Below are 18,260 nucleotides of genomic sequence, written 5' to 3'. Positions count from 1 at the left end.
ATTCTGATGATAAACATAGTAGCATTCAGTTTCTGAACAAGGTCCTGAGCATAAGCTTTCAATGACGGCTTACCATCCAGCAATTTGGGTAGTTCAGTCACTAATCATATGCCTATTCTGGGTAGGCACAATGGCAGTTTAAGTTGAATTGTCTGTCAGAAACAGTAAAAACTGAGTTTTGTACTTTAGCATCAATTTATTTTCTAGAAGCCATGAACTTATGTCTTGAACTGCACAATTCGATCCATTTCGTATGTTGTAGTCAAAATACTAAACTAGTGTCATCAGTAAAAAAAAAAGTATTTTAGAATCATCTGTCATATTCAAAAGCGTACACTTAAATAGAAAACTGACCCCATGGGCATCCCCCACTTAATTGTGTCGCAATCACACACCTCGTCATAGCCGTTCTCGTTATTGTGCAGAATGACCTTTTCGTGTGTGTTCTTTAACTATGTGAAGAACCAATTACTTACATGACTGCGTGGTGTCTGTTCTTTCAGACATGTCCGAGATAGTCGACGGAATTGCGATAAACGCGGTGTCCCGATGGCAACTGCCTAGTAAGCGGGAGATCCCGCGTTCGAATCCCTGTGTGGCGTAAATTGTCACTCGTCGCCGCTGATTCCCCATAACCGATGCAGCTGACATAGATAGTTTCTTTTCATTCTTCTCCTTTCTCGATATGCGCACATGTCGAGAGGTTATCACTCCTTATCAAATGGTTCAAATGGCTCTGAGCACTATGGGACTTAACATCTGTGGTCATCAGTCCCCTAGAACTTAGACCTACTTAAACCTAATTAACCTAAGGACATCACACACATCCATGCCCGAGGCAGGATTTGAACCTGCGACCGTAGCGGTCACGCGGTTCCAGACTGAAGCGCCTAGAACCGCACGGCCACACCGGCCGGCTATATCACTCCTTATCGATGTATTGCAACAGATCTGAAAGTGTCGTGATGTAATAGCATATGGTTAAGAAGAACAAGAAACGGGTGATTTTTATGTGCGATGGAGCTCGAGGTGGATGGAGTTCGACGCATTTTTACGTAAATCAACCAAGCTATCCATTTAAAGTATTATTCCAGAGTCTAGGATCAGTACCTGGAAGATATTGGTAAGAGAGAACATAAACACACGCACTCCTGAGACTACAACGTTCTGCACTTGAAACAGGCTGTAATTTAGATCGTTTGCGTTTCCGGCCTATCAGTCGTATGGAATGTAGCGCTGTTAATATTCCAATTTAAGAAATATATTTCAAGCGCGGGACATACATCCTTCTCGGTTTCTCTACGCTAAACTATGTTACCGAACCGTAAAACGAAAAAACTACTGCCTTAAAACATCGGCTCTGCGTGATACGAGGACACTATAGCTTTCCAGGGATGTATACCTTCCACTGTTCACATCCGATCAGGGCTCAGAAATTATACTATGCCTGCCTCAGCCCTATATAAAATGATCGTTAACGACGGGGAATACCTATTAGAAGGAAACAGATAAATGCGTAGCAGCAGCGACCGACATGTGAAAATTACAAGTCATTCCGCCAATAAATCTGTAAACAGCACATATTTTGGGCAAATGTGTACACGGGGGCTGCAGTGCCCCACAACCACCTATCGCTATCTTTCGTTATGAAGCTGAAGTCTTGATTTTATACCCAAGATGCGACAAGGGGGTGGAGTACATGGCATAAATCATAATTTGTCTAGAGGAATATGTCACGTTTCATCACACGTGAGACGGAAGTCCTCTGATGAACTACAGGTTTACCATTAACGATCGCAGGTAGACGGTGCTTTAAACCACATACAGAACACGTGGCTGAATACGAGTAGAACGCAGGCTATGTCATGCGACTGATGCATCCTGACAGAACAGTGGAAAAATTGACCTGCAGCAACTTCTCCCTCTCTAAAGTACATCATCAGTCCACCATTAAATCGTACTTTGTGACAGCTCCATCTCAGTCGATCACCTGTCCACTCTCTGGTATCCTTAAACGCAGATACATGTAAGTTTAGAGGTGGATGATTCTCTGTCTTCCTGAAAAGCATCAAATACAGTAGTCAACTCGCGTGTATCACTGGTACCTCAATAGACATGCAATATAGTGCTGCCTCGACGGATGAAAATTGACTGTTTCCCTGATTCTCTTCGCTTCCATGTCGACGTTTCTCGGATTACTCTTGCTGCCGCATACTTTTTTCCAATGTACAGATTATTCTGCGCAAACCAGAAGATACGCAAGTACTTCCTTCATTTCCCCGTATTTCGGTGTATATTCGGTCAATTTATACCTAGCCTCCGGCCATTTTTAGCAATTCTATCCATGCAATTCTATCCATGCAATCATGACAAAACCTCTCGTTCTGTGTTCTAAAATTGCCTGTAAACGCAGTACAGCTGCCATCACCTCACCCAAATGCGTAGGGTATTACTGTATTCGATTGTATCCAGTTACATCCACATATGGAGAGCGTTTGCCCAGTTTTTGTATGTCTGTGTTGCAAGATGCGTAGGGACTACCTAAAAGCATGTTGGAATTTTACTGTAGCAGATAGGTTCGAGAAAGGTGACTCGTTTAGAGATATGAGAGTGCCAGAAATATGATTCACTAGAGACTGTAATCATTAGAGGACTTCTCCATAGGATCCAACGCCGGTATGTGGTTGAATAGAAAGACATGATCCCAAGTCATAGACATCATTTATAGCAGATAGCGTAACACTAGAGATCTGAAAAACTAATGCACATATCTTACGATCTCAGTCAGCACACCGTCTACTACTGTTTGTGATCCTTTTCAATCAGTCATCGCTTGTAACTTGCAGAACCTCTGACATGGAATCGAGACATAATACGTTACAAATACTGGAGAAATCTCTTGTGGTGGCGGCGTGAGGGGGTTGCAAATAGCGGTTTCAAAATTGAGCGATTTTATGACGAGGTTGCATCGTGGGTTACGTGTAACCATACTGCTGGTCTGATAATATACGCTCATACGATCACCTCGGTATTTGTGTGGAAAAACCATGTGATTCGTAGGTAATGCCATATGTGGATTTATAAAGCCGGTGTTGCTTTTAACACGGATACTTGTATGCACATGTTTGACCAAGACCTCTTCTGACAGTACCATACAGTAGTCGTTGGGATTGAGTTTTTTAATATCTGGCAGTTTGTAAGACGATTAAACCTCTCTTTCTAAGACACGGTGGTAGCACTCGCAAGAAAAACTTATGAGACATGCCCACCCATCGTTAATTTTTTTCTGAGTACTATTTTGTATCGTCTGGAATCATTTACTGTCGATGTATTATACTTAGTAGTAGGGGGTGGTGATAGGTTCGCCTTGAGCGTCAGGCTTATAAAGTATGTGTTTGTGTTCCGACATGGGCAAAGTCGAATGTCTTTCAACTGAGACTGCGATGGTAACATTTAGTTGTAAGTACTGGAAATGACCAATTTCTTAGGATGATTCTGTCTATGCATGGTCTGTGGTGGGCCTGATTCATGTTTCCTGTTAATGGCAGGAGCCAACCGAATGCAAGTTCAGTTGGAGTACAGGGATGTAGCTGAGTTAACTGTGTCGTCCTCTAGACGACAGAATAGCTAACTAATACTTAGTATGTTTTGTGCAGCTTTCGTGATCATGTGGAAATTTGAGAAGATTGAATAGGGACATGTGTTTGCGCCGGACCATTATTCCCTCCCATGTAGATTGTTCAGTTGACTGCTGCTGCACATTTCGGGCCTTTATTTAGTTGAGGGTACATAGTTTGTGGTGTGTGCATCTAGCAGGTGAAAGACATGTTTGCCGGTTCTCTCGACATGAGAAACACCTTAGTGAACCTTGTAAATTATAGGGATGATTTGGTATCTGTTGTGTCACAGACATCGGTATTCCTTCATGGAAAGATCATTTTCCTCTATTTGTTTCGAGTTCTCAAATAAAGGTCTTTGCAGATGGGACAAGTTTCTAGTTATTCAGTGGTCTAGAGCATGCTCTACCTCACTAAAGTTTGGGGTTTGTAGAGAAATAATTTCCAGTCTACATCTTATGAAGTGTGTTGCGCAAGCGATCGGTAGGATGCTGCCGTGTGTCTGACATCGAGAAGTACGGCGGAAATGGTATAATATTATGACAAACCATGCAAAAGTACATGTGTTCTTGTAATCCCCAACTCTGGAGATGGAAGCGCGAGCAAGCAAGCACGTCTGGACCAGGAACAGTAATGCATTTGTGCCAAGGTGAAACGAGCCCGAATTTGTAGAACAATTCTGCGAGTGACTTCAGTACACTGAGGCTGCTCTGGTCACCTGTCAAGGGTGGATGACCACCGATCTCGCATGGAAACATCTAGTGCTGTGAGGAGTACATATGGTGCTGTCTGTCTTTGTGGTATATGTATGAATCATGTAAAAGGGACGATTTTGTATGGTGCAGGACAGGAAATGTATGTTTAGTACAATGACACAGTAAGCGGTGATATATTTGCAGGGTTGGAGATCGGTTTCATGCTCTAATTTTAAGGCTCCTGTTCTCAGTTGGAGAGCTGTGTAATTCAGTAAGAGTCTTTCCGTATTTGACGATATATAGGGGCGCTCTGCAGGGTTTAATTGTCAATGCAATATGGCTATCTGTGTAAAATAATTTTTTTGCCACTGAAAGTCTTGTCTGTAGAGAGAAGGAAGAGGCGGGTGGTGCTTCCACACCAGCTGCATCAGTAATTCACAGGGTAAATTCGATAAGAGCTAATTGTAATGCCCCATTCATTCACACAACATCCTTTGTGATGGGATATAGGAGTCTCTACATAGTGGTGAGAACGTTTGCATGTGTTGGAAGCAGGAAGGGTAACACGTGATGGATGGCGTGCTATGTTAGGATCACGAGGAAGAATGTGTTCAATGTTATTCTGAACTGTTTTCATAAACATGTTCTGTTAGGACAAGAATTTCCATGCAGACAAGCTGAGACATCATAAAAGCTCCTACAAAAGCGACCTTTAACTATTTCTGGGACACTTTCCAATTATGGAGAGGTCGACGCGGTCTTATTTTACATAGCCATGTCACGTCAGTATAACACTGAGTTTTAGATGGTGAGTCACCATGCGGGTGTTTCATGGGCAGGCATCATTCACTATGGGTTGGTAAGCTCCGCTGGATGAAGTTTGTATGACCCATTAGGACTGCTAGGGGGAAAGCAGCCTTTGCTATTCCGGAACAGATTTCGATAGCACAGTCTGTGATGTCAGGATCCACAGGTATAGCGTCTGTATGACCCATTAGGATTGCTAGGGGGAAAGCAACCTGTGCTATTCCGGAACAGATTTCGATAGCACAGTCAGTGATGTCAGGATCCACAGGTATAGCGTCTGTATGACCCATTAGTATTGCTTTGGGGAAAGCAGCCTGTGCTATTCCGGAACAGATTTCGATAGCACAGTCTGTAATGTCAGGCTCCACAGGTATAGCGTCAGCAATGGTAAACACACGTGCTGCACATAGGAGTTTTGCATATGGGATTGGTATGAAAATGCTTTGGAGTTATGTGATGAGGTGGACAGGAGTGTACGCTGTGCCTCGGGAGATTGGCGAGGGCGTTATGGCGGAGGAGGAAATGTTGCGGAATTGGACCGCTGCAAGCAACCTACTTGCTGCAGCCCTAACCAGCTAGCCTGAGGGAGGGCTGCCCATGGACTAAACGGCAATGTTGTGGCGGTCGGAGTGGGGTTGGGGCTGGGGGCTGCGGCAGGGCAGCTGTGGCTGTGGGTGTCGGATGGTGGGATGTGTTTCTTACTAGCGATCTTTTGTTTAAACTGTGTTCCATCGATTTCACCGACCAATAGGATGCTCTGTATTAAAAAAAAGCTACCCCATACATGTGAAATATATCGATTTAATTAATTTGTGTAATTTTTTTATATCAACATGGTGTTAATGGGAGGGTGTCCATGAGTGGGTGCCATGGCAAACCACTTAACAGAAAAATAGGTTAAGTGCTGACAAATGGCCAAACATTAGGTTAAGATTCTAGGCGCGCAGTCCGGAACCGTGCGACTGCTATGGTTGCAGGTTCGAATCCTGCCTCGGGCACGGATGTGTGTGATGTCCTTAGGTTAGTTAGGTTTAAGTAGTTCTAAGTTCTAGGGGACTAATGACCACACCAGTTGAGTCCCACAGTGCTCAGAGCCATTTGAACATTTGAACCATTAGGTTAAGACATCCAGAGTACAGTGCCAAACATTAGGTTATGCAACATGTTTCCTCTATGGAATGACTTCTTACAAGAACTACATTTTTCCAAACAGCAGAGAATAATGAGCAAGAGAAATCCAACCCCCTCAAACTGATTTTTTAATAAGCAATATACCCTTGAATTTCCTGTTATGAGACCCTTCCTCTCCACCACCAGACCGCCATTTTGCATTACGTCACAGAAGGGATGACAGCATCCTCTAGTGGCGGAACTGTGTACTAGACCAGTTGGACTCCAGACCTTGTATTGAACACATTGTTTCCTGCCATTTCCCCCCACCATCTCGTATTACATAACAGAGCAGACGACAGTGCTCTCTAGTGGCAGTACTATGTACTAGGCCAGTTGGGCTCTGGACCTTGTGGTTAAGAAACTTGACAGGGGTACTGCCTCTAATTGTTTAAATAAATAGTGCATGCAAAATAAAGACTTACCTCCAGCACAGTTCAAGTCCTCTCCCCACTATTTTCTAGAAAGAGGTGGCGCTAGGTGGCTTAGGTTAGTGGAGGTAGCCCAAGCACTCTTTCTTTCCCGCCATTTTCTTAGGTTAGTAAGGATAACCCAAGTGACCTTTCTTTACTGCCAAAATTCAAATTTCGCACCAGTTTGTAGGAAGAGATGGCAGTTGGATGACTTAGGTTAGTGGAGGTAACCAAAGTTATCTTTCTTTCTCGCCATTTTCTTATGTTAGTAGAGGTTGCATTGTCCTGATGGAATTTAACTTCTCACCAGAGGGGTGTGGTATGGGGGTGTGGTACTTTCCCGCCATCTTGGATAATGATACTTGTGTCATCATCTGACATCACAGCTGCAATCTTGGATGACGTCATTGCCGCCATCTTGAATGACGTCATGGCCGCCATCTTGGATGACATCATCGCCGCCATCTTGGATACATATGGCAAAAATGCAGCGTATGTCAGAACTCTCATTGCCCAATTACTGTGGGAATGTGAGTCGGTTGGGAGTGTGGATTGTTCAGATAGCACAGTAGGTAACGCAACAGCCTGGTAAGTAGGAGATCCCGAGTTCGTATTCCGGTCTGGCACACATTTTCACTCGTCGCCGGTGATTCCTCTTTAAGTCCCAATGCTGCTGAAATCCATTCATTTCATTTTTCCCCCGTATACCTCCAAATTACATAATATGAATCAATTATTATTTTTTATAATGGTCCAACTTTTGCAGGAACATTTTGTAATCAACAATATCAAAAAAGATAGTCCAATCAAGATAGATGTATTATTGCTCGCAAATTTTTGTTTGATTTCTCCAGTGCATCACAGAGAATCGTATGCATTCCATATCTGAAGCTCCGACAGACATAACGATTTCGAACTACTGCTCTGGTCTTCAGAATCCTGTAGTACACTCCTCACAGGGGACATAAAAGTTATACGAGTTTTGTGCCATCAGCTCCTGTTACTATACGTTGAATTAGCAGTCCCACACTTGTAATAAGAAATAAGTTCTCCGATCTTTCGTCAACGAGCACGAAACGTTTAACTAGTAAGAGCCAAGAGAGCTCCCTACGTCACAAGCAGAATTTTCGGACGCCATATCGGATTTTGTCGTTTCCAGCTAAAGCCCATGTTTTCTGGGTTTTATATTGAACTTACGTCTCGTACAAAAATTACTCTGAAAAATTAAGGTTTTTCCAAATACGAAAAATTGTTCCAAGGTGCAAGACGGCCGCATATCTAGGAACAAATGTATTGTTGAAGATTAAAAATGTTGCAATCAAAAAAATACTTTCAGTACTATATTTAATGCTACATTTGTTACATTATTACTCTGTTGTGCACCAATAATCAGTAAATGAAATCAAATTAAGAAACAGTGTTATGAAAAATCAGTTACAACTCAGTTACGATTTGAATTGCGAGATATTGATAACTAACACAGATTTTCGTTTTGAAGAAAGGCAATATTGTTAAGGCATTAAACATGTTCTATAGCAGGAAACCTCCTTCTGTTTCAAGACACATGATGGTGGAGGACCGACGATGAATGAGTTAACCGTCCACAGGATACATAACTACACTACTGGCCATTAAAATTGCTACACCACGAAGATGACGTGCTACAGACGAGAAATTTAACCGACAGAAAGAAGATGTTGTGATATGCAAATGATTAGCTTTTAGAGCATTCACACAAGGTTGGCGCCGGTGGCAACACCTACAACGTGCTGGCTTGAGGAAAGTTTCCAACCGATATCTCATATACAAACAGCAGTTGAGCAGCGCTGCCTGGTGAAACGTTACTGTGATGCCTCTTGTAAGGAGAAGAAATGCCTACCAACACGTTTCCGACTTTGATAAAAGTCGGATTGTAGCCTGCCGCAATTGCGGTTTATCGTATGGCGCATTGCTGCTCGCGTTGGTCGAGATCCGATGACTATTAGCAGAATATGAAATCGGTGGGTTCAGGAGGGTAATACGGAACGCCGTGCTGGATCCCAACGGCCTCGTATCACTCGCAGTCAAGATGACAGCCATTTTATCCGCATAGCTATAACGGATCGTGCAGCCACGTCTCGATCCCTGAGTCAACAGATGGGGACGTTTTCAAGACAACAACCATCTGTACGAACAGTTCGACGACGTTTACAGCAGCATGGACTATCAGCTCGGAGACCATGGCTGCGGTTACCCTTAACGCTGCATCAGAGACAGGAGCGCCTGCGATGGTGTAGTCAACGACGAACCTGGATGCACGAATGGCAAAATGTCATTTTTTCGTATGAATACAGGTTTTGTTTACGGCATCATGATGGTCGATCCGTGTTTGGCGACATAGCGGTGAACGCACATTGCAAGCGTGTATGCGTCATCGCCATACTGGCGCATAACCCTACGTAATGGAGTGTGGTGCCATTGGTTACACGTCTCGGTCACCTCTTGTTCGCATTGACGGCACTTTGAACAGTGGACGCTACATTTCAGATGTGTTACGACCCGTGGCTCTACCCTTCATTCGATCCCTGCGAAACCCTACATTTCAGCAGGATAATGCACGACCGCATGTTGAAGGTCCTGTACGGGCCTTCTGGCCGTGCGGTTCTAGGCTCTACAGTCAGGAACCGACGACCGCTACGGTCGCAGGTTCGAATCCTGCCTCGGGCATCGATGTATGTGATGTCCTTAGGTTAGTTAGATTTAATTAGTTCTAGGCGACTGATGACCTTAGAAGTTAAATCGCGGAGCCACATGAACCATTTTTTTGATACAGAAAATGTTCGACTGCTGCCCTGGTCACCACATTCTCCAGAGCTCTCACCAATTGAAAACGTCTGGTCAATGGTGCCCGAGCATCTGGCTCGTCACAATACCCCAGTCACTACTCTTGATAAACTGTGGTATTGTGTTGAGGCTGCATTGGCAGCTGTACCTGTACACGTCATCCAAGCTCTGTTTGACTCGATGCCCAGGCGTATCATGGCCGTTATTATGGCCAGAGGTGGTTGTTCTGAGTACTGATTTCTCATGATCTATGCACCGAAATTGCGTGAAAATTTAATCATATGTCAGTTCTAGTATAATATATTTGTCCAATGAATACCCGTTTATCATCTGCATTTCTTCTTGTTGTAGCAATTTTAATGGCCAGTAGTGTATATATTGTGGTTTGTTACTACGAGGGTCATTCAATAATCAAAAAGACAAATTGGTTGGGAGGAAAAAAATGTTTATTGTTACAAAACAATACTTTCTGTACTTTTCAACATAAACCCCTTGAACATTTATGCACTTGCTTCAACGGGCTATAAGCTTTTTTATTCTTATTTATAAAGAATTCTTTATGTTTTTGTTTGAAACAATTGCCCACAAACTTTTTCACGTCCTCGTTGTACTGTAACAACGTAATGTCTCTTTCAGTGCACGAAACAAATGGAAATCACTAGACGCTAAATCAGGGCTGCAAGGGGAATGAGGCCGTACTTCCCAACCTATTTTGTCGGTGGTTTCACAGGTTAGTTGAGCAATATGAGAAAGTGCGTTGTCTTGCTGGAGAATCAGGCCTCTCCTCTGAGATCTACAACGACTCTCGCTCATGGCTGGCTTCACTTTGTTTAAAAGCAAATCCGAGTAGTATTGGCCGTTCATTGTACGCTGCTCTTCGACATAATCACAAAAAATTGGACCTTCAGCATCCCAAATCACCGTTGACATGATTTTTCCTGCTGATGCTTGGATTTTGAATTCTTTCTTGACAGGTGAGTTGGTGTGGTTCCACTGCATAGTTTGTCTTTTTGATTCTGGTTCAAAGTAGAGAATCCAATTTTCATCACAAGCTACAATTTTGTTGACAGGTTGTTCGCCTTCTCTTTTATAACGTTCCTTTAGCTCTGTGCACACTCACAATCTTGTTTCTTTGTGTAGCCGCATCGACTCCTTTGCGACCCATCTTGCACATGTTTTGCGGTACTTCAGCATGTTACAGATAATGTTATAATCTTTACCAGTTCTAACTTGAACCTTATCAACTATCATTTGCCGTGCGGGATTAGCCGAGTGTCTAGGGCGCTGCAGTCATGGACTGTGTGGCTGGTCCTGGCGGAGGTTCGAGTCCTCCCTCGGGCATGGGTGTGTGTATGTTTGTCCTTAGTATAATTTAGGTTAAGTAGTGTGTAAGCGTAGGGACTGATGACCTTAGCAGTTAAGTCTCGTAAGATTTCACACACATTTGAACATGAGAGGCTTATGAGAAGATACTTGCTAACCACTTTTTATTAGTGCTGAAAGATACTATGTATCTATGTGGCTGGTCCCGGCGGAGGTTCGAGTCCTCCCTCGGGCATGGGTGTGTGTATGTTTGTCCTTAGTATAATTTAGGTTAAGTAGTGTGTAAGCGTAGGGACTGATGACCTTAGCAGTTGAGTCTCGTAAGATTTCACACACATTTGAACATGAGAGGCTTATGAGAAGATACTTGCTAACCACTTTTTATTAGTGCTGAAAGATACTATGTATCTATGTGGCTGGTCCCGGCGGAGGTTCGAGTCCTCCCTCGGGCATGGGTGTGTGTATGTTTGTCCTTAGTATAATTTAGGTTAAGTAGTGTGTAAGCGTAGGGACTGATGACCTTAGCAGTTAAGTCTCGTAAGATTTCACACACATTTGAACATGAGAGGCTTATGAGAAGATACTTGCTAACCACTTTTTATTAGTGCTGAAAGATACTATGTATCTATGTGGCTGGTCCCGGCGGAGGTTCGAGTCCTCCCTCGGGCATGGGTGTGTGTATGTTTGTCCTTAGTATAATTTAGGTTAAGTAGTGTGTAAGCGTAGGGACTGATGACCTTAGCAGTTAAGTCCCGTAAGATTTCACACACATTTGAACATTTGAACTATCATTTCTACAGTCAAATGGCGGTCGGCACGAATAACGTCATCAATTCGACCTTCAAGTGAGGGCGTCGAAACTGCAACTGTTCGGCCAGAACGGTGTTCGTCAGTCAGTGAGTCTCGACCATTTTTGAACTACTCTACTACCCACTTGCAAAAATTCACAATCAGCTTTTGATATTCTACAATATATATTCACTCGTTTCTAGCCTTCAGCAAGTGAAAAACGAATAACAGAACATTGTTTCTAGAAAAATATCCGCTACCAGTCACAATAAAAGGTTGTTTATTCGTCACACGACAGGTTTCGGGCTTGCGTCCATCTTCAGGTGTTTATACATTCGTTTACATGTTTGTACGAACGTATAAACACCTGAAGATGGGCACAAGCCCGAAACCGGTCGTGTGACGAATAAACAACCTTTTATTGTGACTGGTTGCGGATATTTTTCTACAATCTCATAAAGGAACAGTTACGGAGTTCGACAGCATCCACTATGGATAAAATTCATTCAGAACATTGTTTAACTAATGTGGACGTTTCAAGCGGACTCGCCATTTCGAAATGCATTTTTTGAGCTTGTAAACAAACCAATGTAGATACATCAGCTGATGAGAGCTCATACCAATGATGCCAACTTAAAACCGTAGAAGTACCAAACTTGCCCCACTAACAGTTTTTTCTCCAGACCAATTTGTCTCTGTAATTATTGAATGACCCACGTACAAATTACACCACAGTTCCCCCACTTGTACACCATTGTTCATTATGGCCCTTGAGCACACTTGGTTCTTACCTTCGCATCTGTCCAGTTGCACTGCCTTGTTATGGGCGGAAGGGAGGGGGGGTGGGGGGTGGGGGGGGGGGGGATCCGTTCCGATCGGTTCGAACCTGAAGGCTGAAGGTTGAAAGGGGTGGAATTTGGCCAACTTTTCTCTTGAACAAAAAATATTTAACTCCTATTCCCACAAGGAATACACAAGTGGCTGATGTTGATGAACCAATGACTACCATTTGTTGCTGCTGTTTGCTTCTGTATCTTTTCAAGTGCTCTAAGAGATGTTGCATGGTAATACGACCATGTTGGGTGACGATCATCTGATTCAGACAGCTTAGTATGTCCTCGTCAGTGGTATCGTTAAAGGACGAAAGGTGTTGTGGGGAAAAACCGAGGAAGGTAGGTCAGGATAAATTAAGAAATGGGCCATAGTGACAGCTATGGTTCTCGTTGCAGCTCGTAAGTGGAAAACTGGTCCACTGAGCATTACTCCTTGACCATGCGGAAGCTACCTGTGTGCAATCTAATTTGCCCTGCTTGTATCATGTTTAAATAACGTCTGACGGCGCTGTCACCGAATATAACCAGTGCTTTCCCACTCGCTGGAAGTATTCCCCTTCCTCTGACAATACTTCCGTAGGGCATACTGCGACCCCCTTTCTCGGAACGAAACTACACGTACTCGGAAGATTTCGGCAATGCACTAACTTCGAAGGGCAAATGGTAATCGCGCAATGCAACAGCTTAACAACTTTTGTGTAGACATTAACACATGACTGTGTCTGCCTAGTGCTACTGGTAAAATCTCCTGCCCCTTTAGTCAGACGTACTTCCGCCAAGACTCCCATGCTTGTGAGTATACGTGTACTGCATATCACTCCAAATAGCAGTCTCTACAAGTTAGTGGTTTTACGCTAACTTCCAGGTGAATCCCTCTCTGCTGGCTCGTAACGGTAGCCAAGTCCCAGAGGCGCTGGCACTACAGTCTATAATGGTAATAGAACTGGTGTAAGATGCCTGTGCGTCGTTTGCAACATTGCTTCCTGCAACTCAGCAGTTTCAATACGAGCATCCGTCTAGCTGCCAGCAAGGCTGAATAGTAAGCTGAAGATCAATTACTGTGCACCAATATTGTCCAAGTGATCGCTGATAACACGCAAGTCCTCCCGTTTGGTGGTTTTGGCAGACGACCTAATACGCGACATTAAAGTAGCGGCCAACTCACGAAACTGACGGCAGTTGTTCAGTAAATCGCTTTCCAAACTGGCGAGCTGTTTTGCGAGCAAATTCACTGCCTCTTGGTTGCTTTCCGCCTCTTTCCGAACTTTCTGTAAGCCTTATTGACGTTAGCTGTATCATCTGCGTCGGCCTTACCAAACACTGTCTTTAGGATACCACCACCTGTGCCCAGCCATCGTCTTTTCTGTCCAACCCTCGGGATGAACTCTGTAGTCCGTCGTAGTTACACCTGCAGCTTTGCAAACTTCGAGCGTAACAGACGATATTCTTCTTATGTACCATTACACTCTGATTAATTACTCATCATGCTGTGCAATTTTTCAAACGTTTCTTGCCGTCTCCGAATCTCGTTCCTGACTGCCCAAATGTGGCAATTTACCCTAAAAGTCTGTTTGTGATCCTACATAATCACGTCCCTCCGGTTGGAATACGCTACACCTCCACACACAGAACGCACCTTAACTCCTTTGGCCACACAGTAGGCCTAATGCGCTAAGACTCCGTGCTCCATCCCTCCTCCATGGGCCGAATGTGGTCCTGGGTGCTGCTTCCATCTTCTCCCCTCCCAGGATAGGAACTTGCATCCTGTGGATAAATAAATTCCTAATATGTCACGCATCCCTGTTCTAGACCTTAACCATATTATCGTGTTTCCTTCGCTTTGCTTCCCCCCCCCCCCCCCCCCCTTTCCACAGAAACTGGGGTCACACGAGGCAAATTGTCCGTATCCCCCTTAAACGACCAAATTCGGCTAACATGGCCTATCGAAATGTAGGAATTTGGTATTGAATAAGTGGTATTACTGGTACTGAACTCGAAAGATTAAATAATTCCACATACTCAATCAACAGTTTTTCCGCTAATGCTCTAACCTGCGCTTCAAGATGTGCTACCTTACGCCTTACGCATTAGTCAACAATTTTTTTTAAAAAACACGGTCTAGTTCACCTTCGGCCAACACTTATAATTCGCAACCAGGGTACCCTGCAGCTACTTTACTTACTCGGGGCAAAATTAGCAGTACTGAAGTACTGATACGCACAACCCTTGTAGCATCTACTTCCCGACTATGGGAGATGCTACGTCATATGAAACAACTAGTGCCTCATTATCCTCCAAAGATCGAACGGTACACCACGAGTTCACTAGCAGTCAGTATCAACATCAGTCCAGACTATCTTTACTGTACCTTTTGGTATGCGATCCCGTGAATTGATCATAAGGGACCTTGTATGCAGTTTAATTGGTTTCTCCTGGCCTTGGGGCGGACTTTGCGACAGTGAAGGTATTCTGGCTGCAGAGTCATTATTATACTAGAACTGACATGTGATTACATTTTCAAGCAATTTGGGTGCATAGATCCTGAGAAACCAGTACCCAGAACAGCTACCTCTGGCCATAATAACGGCCTTGATACGCCTGGGCATTGAGTCAAACAGTGCCTGGATGGCGTGTACAGGTACAGCTGCCCATACAGCTTCAACATGATACCACAGTCCATCAACAGTAGTGACTGACGCCTTGTGATGAGCCAGTTGCTCGGCCATCATTGACCAGACATTTTCAGTTGGTGAGAGATCTGCAGAATGTGCTGGTCAGGGATGCAGTCGAACATTTTCTGTATCCAGAAAAGCCCGTACAGGACCTGCAACGTGCGGTCGTGCATTATCCTGCTGAAATGTAGGGTTTCCGAAAAAATTACGTTTTTGGCATTCGTGCACCCTGGTTTGTCGTTGAGTACACCATCGCAGGCGCTCCTGTCTGTGATGCAGCGTCAAGGGTAACCGCAGTCATGGTCTCCGAGCTGTTAGTCCATGCTGCTGAAAACGTCGTCGAACTGTTCGTGCAGATGGTTGTTGTCTTGCAAACATCCCCATCTGTTGACTCAGGGATCGAGACGTGGCTGCACGATTCGTTACAGCCATGCGTATAAGATGGCTGTCATCTCGACTGCCAGTGATACGAGGCCATTGGGATCCAGCACGGCATTCCCTATTACCCTACTGAAGCCACCGATTCCATATTCTGCTAACAGTCATTGGATCTCGACCAAAGCGAGCAGCAAGGTCGTGATAAGATAAACCGCAATCGCGATAGGCTACAATCCGACCTTTATCAAAGTCGTAAACGTGATGGTACACATTTCTCCTCCTTACATGAGGCATCACAACAACGTTTCACCAGGCAACATTAGTCAACTGCTGTTTGTGTATGAGAAATCGGTTGGAAACTTTCCTAATGTCAGGACGTTGTAGGTGTCGCCACCGGCGCCAACCTTGTGTGAATACTCTGAAAAGCTAATCATTTGCATTTCAGAGCATCTTCTTCCTGTCGGTCATCTTCGTGGTGTAGGAATTTTAATGGCCTGTAGTGTACTTACGAACTCCTAAAGGAATTTTTCGTGACATTGCCGGCTGTAGCACCTTAAAAAATGCGTCAAGATCTCTTTGCTCTGCTTCCCACAAAATTATCGAGTTAACCCCTGTCATCATCCATGAGCTCATAGGTACCTACATTGATTTTACGAATGCGGCCTGTGAGTTGTTCCCAGCAGATATTATAGCCTCCCTCAGATTATCGTTACTCATGACATGTCCTCTAGCATCTCGTTAACTTCAGTCTAACAACACGTAATAAATGCCCCTTACTCCATTCCCACAATTTAGCGGCTGTAGCCAAATTGTCAAAAAAGCTAAAACATCTTTCCCTTGTTTCTCTGAAAACAGGGTAATCATTCGCGCAGCAGTGCAGTCTAGGGTGAGTGGGCTGGGACGCGACCATTCCCTCTCTGCTGCTCTGAGCTCATTTACCTGTGTCAGTGATTTGTCTACCTAATCCCTGAGTTATTCAATAAACTCATCGAGTGGAAGTTCCTTCGCGATGACTGCAATTTAATGTAGGGAAAAGCAGACCCAAAGAATACAGAAATGACCCAGACAAAAGACAGGAACAGGGACAACCCTACAGGCTCGAAACCAAAATAACTGAAACTGGCACTTACATCCTTTGCTTTGTGTCATCCCATACCGCTGCCACAAGGTCCATCCTCCACGATACCTCAGCTGTCTTCCGGACACCAGTGTAAACAAGCACTGGACTCCACTGCACATCTCCAGATGAGGAAGGAGAAGGTGGGAGAGTGTCCACGGATGGCTCCTGATGGCAGAATAATAACTTTTACTGATCAGCAGCATTACATTGGTTGTTGGCCTTCTGAGCGAGGTTTGATTCCGCTGGTAATATTCTTGGCAGTGACGAAGTTGCACGTTGGGCGCTCACATGTGCGCCCGCTGCTGTGACTGTAGCTGCGCTGGCATAACTGGAATCCGCTTCCCCGACAGCCGCGCTTTGACCTCGCTGGCGGCGGAACCACGCGCCGTAGTCCTCATTTGTGATCGTGGCAGGGGGGGGGGGGGGGGGGGCGTGGTGGCGGCGGCAGTGGGAAAGGTCAGTGCCCTGTCTCGGCGACCATCCGCGGCGGCAGCTGAGGTCCCTGGCTACGGCCTCGGTCACGGTGTTTGTGGAGACAGCGTCCCAGGACGATGGCAACTGTGCGTTACCACAAAGCACCCATAACAGGCGACTGCCTGCTGACGGGGTCCGAGGATAGTGATGGTGATGACTGCAGTGGGCGTCCATATGGCGCCTCCTAGGCGACAACCTAAATTACGATGGCGACTATTACGATGAATTCTCAGAACTGGTGGCGGCACTGAATGACGCAGGCTGTGCGTCACTTCAACACGTCATGACGGTGGCTACAGACCCCGTTACCACCCTCGATGATGACACCCTGGCACGTGGCGAGCTGCTTCTTGTCACGTTCTCCGCAGGTTGGTGACACCGTGCTCCACTGACCCACTTGCGTCACGGTGTCATACCACTGAGCTACGCAACAGAATGTAACACACATACGACTTCTGGCTCTTAATATTCCTTGTCATTTTAAGTAACTTCATCACTGTAAGACTCCTACCTTTAAGGGGGGAAACCACATTAGGATGTTCGAAAAATCCGCCTTATTTAATGCATAAATCGTTAGCTTAACTATTCAAGAATACGGTGTCAAAATTTCAAAGCGAATTTCGCATTCGTATACACTCCTGGAAATGGAAAGAAGAACACATTGACACCGGTGTGTCAGACCCACCATACTTGCTCCGGACACTGCGAGAGGGCTGTACAAGCAATGATCACACGCACGGCACAGCGGACACACCAGGAACCGCGGTGTTGGCCGTCGAATGGCACTAGCTGCGCAGCATTTGTGCACCGCCGCCGTCAGTGTCAGCCAGTTTTCCGTGCCATACGGAGCTCCATCGCAGTCTTTAACACGGGTAGCATGCCGCGACAGCGTGGACGTGAACCGTATGTGCAGCTGACGGACTTTGAGCGAGGGCGTATAGTGGGCATGCGGGAGGCTGGGTGGACGTACCGCCGAATTGCTCAACACGTGGGGCATGAGGTCTCCACAGTACATCGATGTTGTCGCCAGTGGTCGGCGGAAGGTGCACGTGCCCGTCGACTTGGGACCGGACCGCAGCGACGCACGGATGCACGCCAAGACCGTAGGATCCTTAGCAGTGTCGTAGGGGACCGCACCGCCACTTC

Source organism: Schistocerca gregaria, chromosome 8, assembly GCF_023897955.1.
Source record: "Schistocerca gregaria isolate iqSchGreg1 chromosome 8, iqSchGreg1.2, whole genome shotgun sequence".
Lineage (NCBI taxonomy): Eukaryota > Metazoa > Arthropoda > Insecta > Orthoptera > Acrididae > Schistocerca > Schistocerca gregaria.
Note: the sequence above shows the minus strand (reverse complement) of the source record.